Source organism: Mauremys reevesii, linkage group 9 (genome assembly GCF_016161935.1).
Source record: "Mauremys reevesii isolate NIE-2019 linkage group 9, ASM1616193v1, whole genome shotgun sequence".
Lineage (NCBI taxonomy): Eukaryota > Metazoa > Chordata > Testudines > Geoemydidae > Mauremys > Mauremys reevesii.
In genome coordinates, this window is record NC_052631.1 from 90,498,181 (window position 1) to 90,511,121 (window position 12,941).

The 12,941-nt window shown below is 42.2% G+C and overlaps 1 long non-coding RNA gene across 3 annotated transcripts in view; it reads right to left on the reverse strand.

Moving 5' to 3' along the window:
* LOC120371426 overlaps positions 1 to 3,037 on the reverse strand; it is a 125,438-nt gene extending 122,401 nt beyond the window's left edge. For 2 of the 3 annotated variants that reach the window (XR_005584340.1, XR_005584342.1), the window contains exon 1: positions 2,843 to 3,031. This is a non-coding gene — a long non-coding RNA (uncharacterized LOC120371426). Of the gene's footprint in view, positions 1 to 2,618; positions 2,713 to 2,842 lie in introns of all 3 variants that reach the window. The other variant, XR_005584341.1, reaches the window with a different exon arrangement.
* Positions 3,038 to 12,941: the final 9,904 nt, after the last annotated feature.

Here is a 12,941-nt window from a genome sequence, read left to right on the forward strand (position 1 = left end):
GAGAGATTGAAATGGGATGAAGACTTGGGATACTGGAGGAGAAACAGAAGGGTAAGATACTACCTGAAGACAGCAGAGTAGAGGCCAGCTCTGACATCCAAAGCAAAAAGAAGAGACACCTGAGGGAAACCTCTTGCTACCCCCAGCAGACTGAAGAGGACAAGCTTCCCCTCCCCCACCCCCCAGAAAGGGCAATAGGCCAAAGACTACACGTGCATAGCATGGCCTATTGGGAGGTGATAGGGATTGGCACAGGATCACAGGACCTAGTATGGGGTCTTGCACACAACTGGTTGGTTCAGCCATAAATCAAATGCTGAGCTTCACCCAGCACTGGCCATTCCATGCATTTTTGCAGCCCCAGGGCTAGTTTTCTATAAAAGTTTTCAAAAGACCTAAGGAATTCATGGTTTTAAAAATATGGTGAAATATACCAAAATGCAAATAAATCCCATGGTATCTGAGGCCATGAGTCTTTCCCCCTCACCACATTCCCCTCAACCCCAAGCTCCTGCTATACCTGGACAAGAGTCCCTTTCAAAATGCCAGCAGTTACGGAGACCCTTCAACCCAGCTACCAGTGGCCTCCTTATCTCTACTTGACCAGACGCTACACCCCCTTCTCTGACTTATTTACACTGTCTTGCAAGCAGAGCCTACAGCCACTGCACCTCCACACATATCACTATGCCACTGGCTAGGACACTAGCAGATGAGCAGCTGATACAAAGAGGAATTTTTAAAAAAGAAAAAAAATAAGAGATAGGAGAAGACTTTCATATAAATGTAGAATCCAGGGGATTTAGCTTCAGGAGCTACCACACTGTACATCTGTAATCTTGATCAAGCACGCAAGGCAGCTTCATCAAATTCTCAAAAGGATTTAATTGGTCTGCACAGCAAACTCACAAGACGAGCTATAGGCAAAAGTTATAATTGCCCTGATTACATAGCTATACAAGAGGCTTTCAATGAAATAGCATGCAGCACTTTTCCTTTATAACAGACACTGAAGAACACTGTACGCAATCCATTTTTAAAGCTCACTTTGAAAACTGTATCATCAGAAGTAAAGAATAATAAAGACAGGAGAGAGGGAAAAGTGATCTAATCAGTATCTTCAAATAAAAAAGGCTGTTTAGTCACGAGAAAAGACGACTGAAGGTGGACCTGATAACAGTCTTCAAATATGTAAGGGGCTGTTATAAAGAGGATGGTCAATTGTTCCCCATGTCCACCAAAGCTAGGACAAGAAGTAATGAGCGTCATCTGTAACCAGTGAGATTTAGGTTAGATATTAGGAAAAACTTTCTAACTAGAAGGGTAGTGAAGCTCTAGAATAGGCTTCCAAGAGAGGCTGTGGCATCCCCACCATTGCAGTTTTTAAGAACCAATTAGATAAAAACCTGTCAGGGATGGTCTAGGTTTACTTGGTTGTACCTCAGCATAGTGGGCTGGATTTGGTGATCTCTCAAGGTCCCTTCCAACCCTACATTTCTAGGATATATGTGGTCTGCTTTAATGTCTGTTACGGGTTGTTTATGAAGCTTAGGTTTAAAAATAGTTTGTCATTAAAATTCTAAGACTAGCAATCAATGGTGTTAATTCTTGATGCCAAAATTTAGCAGCAATGAATGTTTATGTTTGAGAATAAGGGAGAGACACAGTCTAGGCACTTTACCAAGCAAGGTCTGCAGTGACCACACTGCCTTCTGCCAGAGTTGAATTTCCTTCAGTAGCAGCAGTTTAAATGCCAGCTTAATGCAGGGGTATTAGTCTTGGCTTCACTTGCCTTTTATCCTGTCCCTCAATACTTAAAGAGCAACCAACCCAACAACCAACGTGAAGCTGGATATTACATAAGGGGGCTTTCCACTAACTTGTCACACCACCTCTCTTGCACAGTTGTGCCTACTTCTCACCAGGGAGTGCTGAGGGGCACAAGCACCAGTGACGCTCCCTCCACATGCCCCCAGAGGATGTAGGGCATACGCCTGCCTTGTTGATCCCCTGCTCCATGGGGAAACTTGGGAGCAGCTGTACCTTCCACTTCAAGCTCTTTACTGCCCCCTAGTGTAGGACTGTGGCTAAACAGCACAATGTACCATTTTTACACTCACCCACACAGCACTATTAAGCAAAATCTTAAAACTTCCCAAGCTGCAATATTTGCCTTTACCAAAACATTCGGCTATTTACTGGATTTTCTACACTTGAAGAAGTGGGGGAGACTCAAATATTCTTTTCATACTACTTATTGAATCTATACCCCTCTACATTTATCATTTATCTTGCTTTCAGCATTGTGCAAGTTCTTATTTCTTTTGGACATTTAGGGGTTGTTTTTTTTTTAAGTCCTCTTTAGGTTTTTTTCTGAATGTTCCATCTGCTCTACTTATCACTCTTCCTGGAGTCATAAACGTACAAGTCTTTCACCTAAGTGAGCCGACTGAAAAAAGTTCAGTACACCACACACACAAATGCAACTTGAGATCCATTGAAAGATTTAAAATACATAGATAAAAGCCAGCTACACCAGGCTGGAGGACAGAAAAACATTCCACAAGATAGAAATCATTACAGGCCCAGTTCAGCAGCCCACTTGGGCACATACTCACATCCCATCACAGCCAGGATCTAGGCAAGTCCCTGCTGTGTCAGACTCAGTTGACATCCTTGGACAATCGCAATCTTTCTTCACTTCCCCCCCATCTTTAAACACAAGGATAATAGCACTTACTACCCTTCTCACAGGGGTGGTGTGAGATGTTACCTTAAAAAATTGTGAGGTACTCACACACCATAGCAACAGGAGCCATATAAGTACTTAAGATAGACACACCCAAATCAATAGTGTCAAACTGGAATGCAGGCAATCATGCCTAGTAGTCCAAGCAGGAGCCACTGTCAGGAAGCCAGTAATCAGATCGAAGAAGCCAGCAAGAAGGTAAGGACAGGGCTAGAGGCACAGCAGATCCAGGCGCAATCATAGCTACAGCTAGCAGAAGCATTAAACAGCCAGAGCTCAGTTGTTGCTGTTGGGCATAAGAGCAGACTCTGACTTCCTCAGCCAATCAGGTGGAATGGGCAATCAGGCCATCCTGCTGTGGCTCAGCTATGGTCATAAGCTGCCTGGAGCCTGGGCAGGCACAGCTGCAAGTTCTTATTCCTAACAAATGGGACTTAATGTCCTTTGCTGAAGCTGGGCCTGGCAGGGCACAGTCAAATTTTCCTTAAATGCTGATGTGTCCTTACAACTCACAATTTTGTTGTATTATTTATTCAGTGCCAGTAGTATGCTTGGTGCTGGAAGAAGGAAGATCAAGTCCCTGTCCCAAGGATTCTAAGTTATTGGTTTAAAAAAACCTGAAGACTACTACAAATATTGGCTAGAGTCTCAGACGCTGCAAATCAGTTTATACCTGGGCCAGCAGGTTTGTAGCCTCCAGAGGGGGAGGAGGAAGAGAAAAGCAAGAGAATGCAATGTCTAAGTCCAACTCTTCAACACGAAGTTCAGACTAGCTTCAGGGGGAGGGGGAACAGCAGGACCGCCCAGAGGGGGGGGACAAGTGGGGCAATTTGCCCTGGGCCCCACAGGGGCCCCCATGAGAGTTTTTCAGGGCCCCTGGAGCAGGGTCCTTCACTCACTCCAGGGGCCCCGGAAAACTCTTGCGGGGTCCAGGCCCCCGGAGCTTCTTCCGCTCCAGGTCTTCAGCGGCTGGGGGTCCTTCAGCTCCGGGGCCCGCCGCCGAAGACCCCAGGCCCCCTGAATCCTCTGAGCGGCCCTGGGGAACAGATGTGAAAGCTACAAAGAGCAATAATATGTTTTTAATAAAATTGTTGTTTTAAACCTTTGGCTTTTAACACCTACTTTGCAAGCCTCAGAAGTAACCCAAAGCCATTTTTGTGGCAGTTTCCTCATTTTTATATATTACAGAGAATCTCAGAAAGAGTGCTTCCACTATAAATACATGTAGGGAATGGAGTCTGGCTTGGAGGTCAATACCGTAGCTGTAAAATAATGCCTGAGGGAATGAAAAATGTCCTGAGGTTGTGATATAACACTGCCAGCCAAAGGCTGAGTGCATTATTTCATCATCAGAGTAACTTTTTTGTCCCAAGGACAATATTTTACCCAGCTATTCCTTTTGGGGGTAAAAACAGGCACACACAACAATTGGTATAAATTCTACTTGTTGAGGGGAATGCTACTCATTTCATTATTTGAAAGTATCATGCTTCTGAGCACATGCAATTTGGCAAATGACTGCCCAATTTTCCAGGAAACAACAGGAAGCTATTTCAGTTCACGTCAGGATGTTTTTTGCCAATCCAGTGGCCAGAGCAACAAACCAAATGCAAAAGTGAATTCTCTGTTAATTCTGGTATGTGCAGATGTAACACTGACCCTCAGAGCTCCTGCTGAGTGTGTGTTTAATCAATGCACTCTACTGGTGGGACTCACAACTGATTACACGTGTGATGCACGTAGTCCCTGCTGTAATAAATCTGTGTGCTGCAAACAGACAAAATTATTATGCAACACACACAGGATGCCGGGACTAGAATCCTGGTCTTTCAGCTCTAAAAACACAGCTCTGTACCCCCTAAGCTGAGAGAGAACTCTGTCAGCTAGCAACAGCAGTAGGTTGCATATCCTATCTGTGGGCTGGCCACTAGCAGGCAATATCCCTCAGAGACCCAAAGCTGGCGTGCTATGGGGCTAACAGAAATTCTCCCTGAGCACCAGCAGCAGGAGCCTGTGATTTTGGAGGACAGTGATATGAGTTCCAGCCCTACTGTCACCATAAAGTGGCATGTTATACAGCTGTGACACCACATGTTCAAGGTGGCCCCCAGCTGGATCAGCATAGTCATGCTGACTGGAAGCTAAAGGAGACCAGCATGGGACCTCAAGGCAATGCACCAGTGGTGCTATGACTCCAGTTGGTCCCAGAAAACCATGAAGACCTTGGGGGATCCATAGAAGTTGGGGGCTGAATCCACTGGTCCTTCCACAGGAGGGGTAAATCCTCCCTCCTTACCTCTATAATAAGCTGTGAGACTCTCACAGAGTTTTCCTCTCTTAGGCTTCCTCACTTGGAGGAGGTTCCCTGGACTTAAGAATTTATCTGCTACATTTACAAACATCATTTCTTACAGTGATAATAGTTTCCTGTGTTTCATTTCCCTTTGCCATTAGGGAAGCCTGTATTTGAAGCAAGAGGCATGCACTGGCTTTGGAGTAGCATTCAAGCAATGGGTTTCTATGAACAAATGGCTTACATACTGGTTGACACTGTCACAAGAACAGCATGGCAGCAACACAGTGGATTCCTGCAGCGTGTAATTTTGCTGGCAGTGAGTGGGAACACTCAAGAATTTATATTCATGGGGATTGGTTGTAAGATAATTCAGGACATGTTCAGCCCTGGCACAAGCTAGTGAACTCCCCTTGGCTTGGTCCCTCAAGTCTGCAGTGACTTGAATTTCAGTCAACGCAGCTTGTCGTGCAATTAGTCTCTGGAGCGATTTCCAATGGGAGCTAGTTATCAGCTCTGTGTAATACAGTATACTATTGTAATATCAGCTGGCTCCTCTATTAGTGCTAGCAAAGTGAAACCTCTCCACAGGCTTCAGAATGTGCTTTGTAGTCACCTTTATCTAAATAAGACTATTTTTGAGCCATCTTTACAACATAGTAACAGAGGCCTTGGAACAGAACCTCTGAGAGCAGAAACTTGCAAGTATATAACCTCATGTAGAGTCTGATCCAGCTCCCATCGGGCCCAGTTGTGTGACCTTTATTCCCCTTGGTGAGTACTTATGCTTACTTGACATCAGTGGGACTCTTTAAATAAGGAAGTGCTCACCTATGAGTAAGAGTTGTACAATCAGGCCCACTGAAGTCAAGAGTCTTTCCATTGACTTCAATGGGTGTTGGATAAAATCATTAGTCTGGAGTGACAACTCACAAGGGTATTGTATAGAGGCGACTGTATTGATTCCAGCTCCTGCCTCCATGAGAATTTCAGCTTTTCTTCTTAATGGAGATTTCTAGTCCACATGATTGTGGAAGAACAGTTGGAAAAACTGGCCCAATGTAACCTAAAGGCCCAGACAACAAGTGGCAAAGAAAAAAAGAACCCAAAATTTATTTTGTAAAATATCAAGCTTTTAAATCAAAATTCATGATTTTGCAGGCATGTCATGATTTTTGAATGCTATGGGGTGTTCAGTACTGATGCTGGAGGAGCCTCAACACCCCATAGATGAAGTTGCTGAAAGAAACTAAGGAAGTCAGCTGTATTAAAAACAGGGAAATATGATTAGTGCAAAAACTTCAGGGTTAGTATCTTCTATGCAATGAGTGCGATCAATAACATTTGTAACTGTGTGCTAAGATACAGGTAACTGGATCTTTGAGCTGGATATAGGCCAACTACTGCGAGGGTCAGGAAACAATTCTCTGTAACAAATGATACTGTATGAGTGCATGACTGGCTAGTTGCCATCTAGAGCTAAGTGTAGGATGGACAAAGTCATCTCTTTCTAATTAATCAGTGATCGGTCATTTCCAAAAGCAATATACTAGGCTATGGATGGTCTAATATGGTACGGTAAAGCCTGCATTTCTCTATATGCTATACATGATTTTTCTATTTTCATTCAGTGTGTATACATGGGGATGAGGAAACAAATGTGGTTCTAAATCTTTCCAAAAGGAAAGCAGAGTAATCCTGACAACTGCTATCAAGTGAATACAACTTCAATCCTTGGTCAAACAGAAAAAATTCCATAAGCAACAAACATGGAGTATAATAGAATACTATTGTGACCAATAAACAACAAATTATGCAAGGCAAAACTGATTGCTTTGTTAGATCAAATTAGAAAAGTCATTGCGGAAGAAAATGCAGGAGGAGATGTAATATATTTAGAATTTAGTAAAACATTTAATACAGTGCCTCACAAAAATCACTGAAATGTTTGATTCAAATTGGTTTGGACAGGAACATTGTCACATGGCTTGAAAATTAATTGAAGGTCCCAAATAAAGGGTAATGGTGGACTGCAGTATTGTGAATGAGGGAGGAAGTTATAAGTGAGGCTACAGAGATCAGCATTAGGCCCAGTTTTATGTTACATTTTCATCTGGCAGCTGGAAGAGGAAACAAGTAGCAGGTTACTTAAATTTGCACATAGTAAATTGGGAACTATAAACAGACATAACTACATAGAACTAAGAGGGATCCAATGGGTGGAAATATGGGCAGGAAATAAAGGGACTTTCACTTGCAAGGCCATACATCTGGGAAAAATAATCTGAGCCTCACACATTCGGGGCAGGGGAAGCAATACCTGGGGAAGAGTAACCCCAAATGATACCCAGGGTAACAGTGGTCAAAATAATAGCAGAGCCACCATTAAAGGTTGTCTGTTTTTCAAGAAGTGCCATTTTTCTTGGAGCAAAGATCATAGGAATATTACATTTCATAAACACCTTTATAAAACCTCATTTGGTAGATGCAGGCATTAAGGTACTAGAAATGTCTCAGTAAAGAAGTGAAAGAAGGAAGAATGTTCATGCATTTGTTGAAGCTTTACTTAGTTAATTAGCAGAATGATTTTCTGTAGGTGGCTGGGGGCAATGTAGTGCAGTAAGATTCTGATGAACAAGAGAGCTGGCAAGAAACTGAGATGGTGTAATTCACAGGATCGAGGTCTGGGTTCCAAGGCCTGGGACTTGAGTTTTATGCTCTTTGAATGCTCTCCAGCCTGAGTACTCAACGCCTCCCTTCCCACTTGTACACAAGTTCTCTAGTATACTTTCCATAGTCTAGGTGCTGTGCCTGTCACATAGCCTGTAACATCCCTAGGGCTAGTTTGCCCTGCTCCATCTCCAGCAGAAATATGCAAGTGGTTTTTTTTCCAATATCAGTGTCTTCCTGTTTTCTATATCTAGCAACTTTTTACAAAATAGGGAATGAATCTCCATTTCCAACCTCGTACCAGTATTTTCTTACTCTTCACAAACATATTCCATTTTGTATTGTTAATCCCCCACCTCTGTTGTGTTAAACCAAATTACAAGTCACAGGCCTGGTCTATGCTGAAAAGTTATATCAGCCTAGCTATCTTGGACAGAGGTGTGAAAAAGCCACACCTCTGACCCATTTAGCTATGCAAAAAAATAAAAAATAAAAAACCAGCACAGATGCAGCTATGTCAACGGAAGAGGGCTTCTATTGACATAGCTAACTTCGTTTGGGGATCCTGTGTTCCTACACCAACAGAAAAACTCCTTTTCTCAGTGTAGCTACGTCTCCAGTAAACCCATGCCCACATAGCTATGTCAGTAACAGTCTCTGTTGTGTAGACATACCACTAGAAATTAAAGGCCTGGTTTCCAGTTCCCTTCTCTAACCATAAGAAAACATTCCCTCATCACTACATAAAGTTACAAGCTTTATTTGTGTCCAATAGCTCTGACAATGTCCAAGGTGCTTACAAATACAAAAGAAAGCACAGACCCCGCCCCACCCCAAATTGTTTACACATTAGAAAGACTAAAATAGACAAAATAGGGAGGAAAAGAATGCAACATTCTAGCAGAGTGGCCAAATGGCCACATCATGAGAATACAATTTTTATTACTACATTACAAATACATAAATCCCTAAATACCTGAAAACTTCACCATGGTCAGTCCAGTAGTTTCTTGTCAGGCTTATGGTAGTAAGAAGAAGGGATCTGCATGTGGCAAGGGTAGCAGTAGGGCTGGTTGAATGTTTTCTGACTGAACAGTTATCAGAAAACACAGATTCGACTAAGTCAAAATGTTTCATGGGAACATACTGATTTCATTTACATTTTTGCAGGAAGTGATCTAAACTTTTCATTTTGACTTTTGTTCCAATATAATATAAAGTCTAAATGTTTCTATGCGGTATTCTATAGTTTTGAATATTTTGCATCACAAAAAATTTCCTAGATTTCAACTTTTCATCCCACTTCAGGGCAAAATCAAATTTTGAAATCTCGGCATGGATGGAGATTTTATTTTTCAAACAGCTCTAGGTAGCCGTCTTGGAGATTAGCTCAATATATCGGATGTGCCAATATAAGCAATGGTGAGGAGATGCTTGTGCAAGAAGACAATGAAGATGATGGGGCAGAATGGAGGGATGATCAGGGCAATGTGAAGAGATGAGGGCAGATAATGTTGATGTTCATGCTAATTTACTGTCTGTCTCATGCCTCTCCATTACCCCAGCTCTCTGGTACCATAGACACAAGAGTCACTGCAATAAAGCATAGCCTCAAGCATAATGAAAGAGGGAGACTCTTACCCTCAGAAGCCCCACTCAGAGTGGATCTGCAGCATTTTCTGTTCTCCTTGGAGTTCCAGCCATCCACTGACCAGCATAATCTGAGTGCTGGTTGACAGCCTGAGAAAAAGCAGGCCTTCTACGCAATAATATGTAAAACCATAACCAGCTCTTGGTGTGCACTGGAACATCCTGGAGGGTCTTGTATGGCACTATGTGGCCTTTACATTTCACTCCCTATTCCCATTCTGCATTTAAAAAAAAAAAACTTTGGGGGAAATTAGGGGTAGAGCTGGAAAGAAAAACAAAATCCAGCTGTTCTACAGGAAACATGGCAATATTTATTAGTGACCAACTACAGCCCCCGTCTGCAGCCCTGCATGTACTTTAAGTATGTGAGGAGTGCCACTGAAGCCAATAGGATTAGTCAGGTACACAAAATTAAACGCATGCTTAATTGTTTGCAGGACTGGGGCCTGTGTTATTGTAAACTCCTACATACAGTATTACCAGCATAAGGAATAAAAATCTGAATATGGGATAAACAACTTCCCCCCAGAATCACATCCTATATTCAGACATCTTTGCTGAAATGTCTATCTCCTGACAGAAACTAAATTAAATTTCTCTTCTGCTGAGCGCCTGCTGCGAACATGTAAATTTCAATGAAAGCACTTTCATAAAGAGCACAAAAACATTCCTGAGCAACATCAGTTCTATTTCATTGTTATGCCAAGCTTCTGATCTTAGCAGCCTCTTCCAAAGCATCATGCAAACTGTACTGGTTTTTCAAAGGATTAGGTACAAGCCTTAAATCAGATTTTTTTTATTTATTTGTTTATTAAAGTATAATAAAACTTGCAAGAAACGTTTTGAAGGTCAGTGTGATTAATTCTCTCTCCAAGCAAACACACATTTTCCCCGCTTTTGTGTCCTGAATCTCCTACAGATTGCCTATAAAAAGCCTGGACAGACAGACTAATTCTCAACCTGTCATTCTTTGAATACACTAGTTTTCTCAGCTGTGATAAATAGCTGCTTGTTGATGCACTGAATCTGCAGGAGTACAAAAACAAAAAAAATCACACAAACTTCTTCCTATGTTATCAGAAAAGAGAAAATGTAAAAGCCTTCATTTTAGCCACAATGCAATGACTGTCAAATCTGCATAAATAAATCATAAATGATTAAATTATTGATGTGTATCATTTAGGAATCTTTTTGTTTAACCATAGATGTCTTCCTCTTTTAATTATTTTATGATTTGGGGGAAGAAATATATATCTTTATTTGTCTAGCACAGTTTTGCAGCCATTCAGTTATCTACAGAGATCTAAAAGTTGTTGACCCTGCCAGCAAATAGCAATTAAGGGGTCACTGATAACCTGCTGTCTTGAAGCTTTGCTATAAAGAAGCCTTCAGCTTATGAACATGATACCTGCTTTTGAAATACACAAATCTCTGTGCATCTAAAATAGACAGAAGTATTAAATATAGAAAACAGCTTGAGAAGTTCCATTATAAAGGCCAGTTAACATTCATTTACACCTCTACCTCGATATAACACTGTCCTTGGGAGCCAAAAAAAATCTTACCACATTATAGGTGAAACCGTGTTATACTGAACTTGCTTTGATCCACCGGAGTGCGCAGACCCACCCCCCCAGAGCGCTGCTTTACCGCGTTATATCCAAATTTCTGTTATATCGGGTGGCATTATATCAAGGTAGCGGTGTATTTAGCTGATGTTTATTTTGTTCATTACTTTCTCTTATTAAATAACTGTGGTAATGATAGTTCTTCTAAAGCAATATGCACTCAAAATATTCAGAAAGAATGGTTTTGTTGTAGGTAATAGCTTGCTTCTCCTTAAAGATCACTTTATGAGACGTGTGTACAATAAATCTCCGTCTCACAGGATATTCACACTTTTGTGACTATCTCAAAATATTATGGCCTAAGATCTTATCAGAGGACTGTGGCTCTATTAATTGTAGCCCTTCACCCTGTTAAATGTAATTTAAAACAAAACTGCCACACTACAATTTGTAGGAGATGAGGGAACAAATTCTAAATGGAGGGAAATAAACTTGTTATATACTACTGGCCCCAGTTTGCTTCTTAATGACTGTCCATTTATGGCTTAGCACAAATCAGGGAGAAAGTCCAGCCCCCACACCCCAGGGAGGTAGCAACGGCTCTGTCCCATCTCCAATGACCTTGACAATTGTACACCACTAATTTTAAATCAAAGCTGATGGATTAATCAAGGCTGATTTGAACCTGGTGCACTCTGTCAGGGTCTTTGATCTTCACACTGCAGTAATTTTAACTGATTCTGTCAGGGGTAAGGCTGTTAAGACAGCAAAGTGCTCTCTGCCTCCTTTCTGCTAGAGAAAAGCAATTTTCACTAACACTAGCAAGGAATTACATTACAATGGTGAAAAGAAAGACATGACCTAATTTTTGTGAGATACTGTTGGTCAGCGCTGAGGTTTCAGAGGCTGTCCTCAAATGTGAAAGGTCAACAAAACAGGGAGGCATGAGCAGGCAGGACACAGGCATTCCCAAAGCTCCCTGACTCCCTCTTCCTAACCCCATTTTAGTTTTAGGGTTCCCTGACTTTCAATGGAAAATGAACCACCACTCTCCCCCCCATCTCTAATGGAGCAGCTGTTGTGAGCTTCTGCAGCACAACAGTCACTGTACATGTCACAGAAGGTAAATGTCCTAGAGGGTTATAAACCCCACGGGCTATATAAACCCAAAGATACAGTGTTAGGCAGCTTCCCCCTTCCCCCAATTCATGAACATTTGCCATATAAGATCATTCACATTAATCTTAATTACAAGACTGTCCTGGGCATGTTTTCATGCAAAACCTACTGGATTACCAGTGAAGTGGAACAACAGTACAGTTTGTGCTGCCAGCTGGCAAGCCTGAGTTCCAGGAAGGACGGAGCTGGCAGGCTGGCTCATGGTCCTAGGGAGGCTCTGTTCATTATGCACGTTATCTGCTCTAGAGGAGAGAGAGACAGCGGACAGCACCATTTGTACACTCAACTCTGCCTGAGTGATGCAGAGAGCCTAGTGCCATTAACTCTGGCAAGAGCTGCTCAGTTTCCCCTCCAGTTTGGGCAACAAGGAAGGAAGAGAGATTCTTCCAAATTCCAAGAGAAATCAGGAAGGATGTGATTTTTAACATAGGAAGATGAGCCTATAAATCATTGGCATCATGCTCAGCTCTGAGGACAATAGCATCATATGCAGGTTTGCCAGCCTGTCCTGCCTCTGCTTCCCTGTTCATGTGGCAAACTGCCCAGTTGCTCCACAGTGGGTTGCCGGTAGTTTTAACCACATGTTAATTTCTCCCTTTGGGATTAGCTCTGGGGAAAGTCTTTCTCCTGATTACAACCCATCTACCCTTTAACAGATCACTATCAGTTCTCTCCGAAAAGCTCTCTGAAGGGAGATCATGACATCCCTGCTGTTAACACCACATATGAATTGGTGCAATGACACTGTCTGGGCCCCAGCAAACATGCGGTTAACACCCATTCATCTTTCCCTTCCACTTACACAGTCAGTGAATTAGAGCCAGGGAGGGTC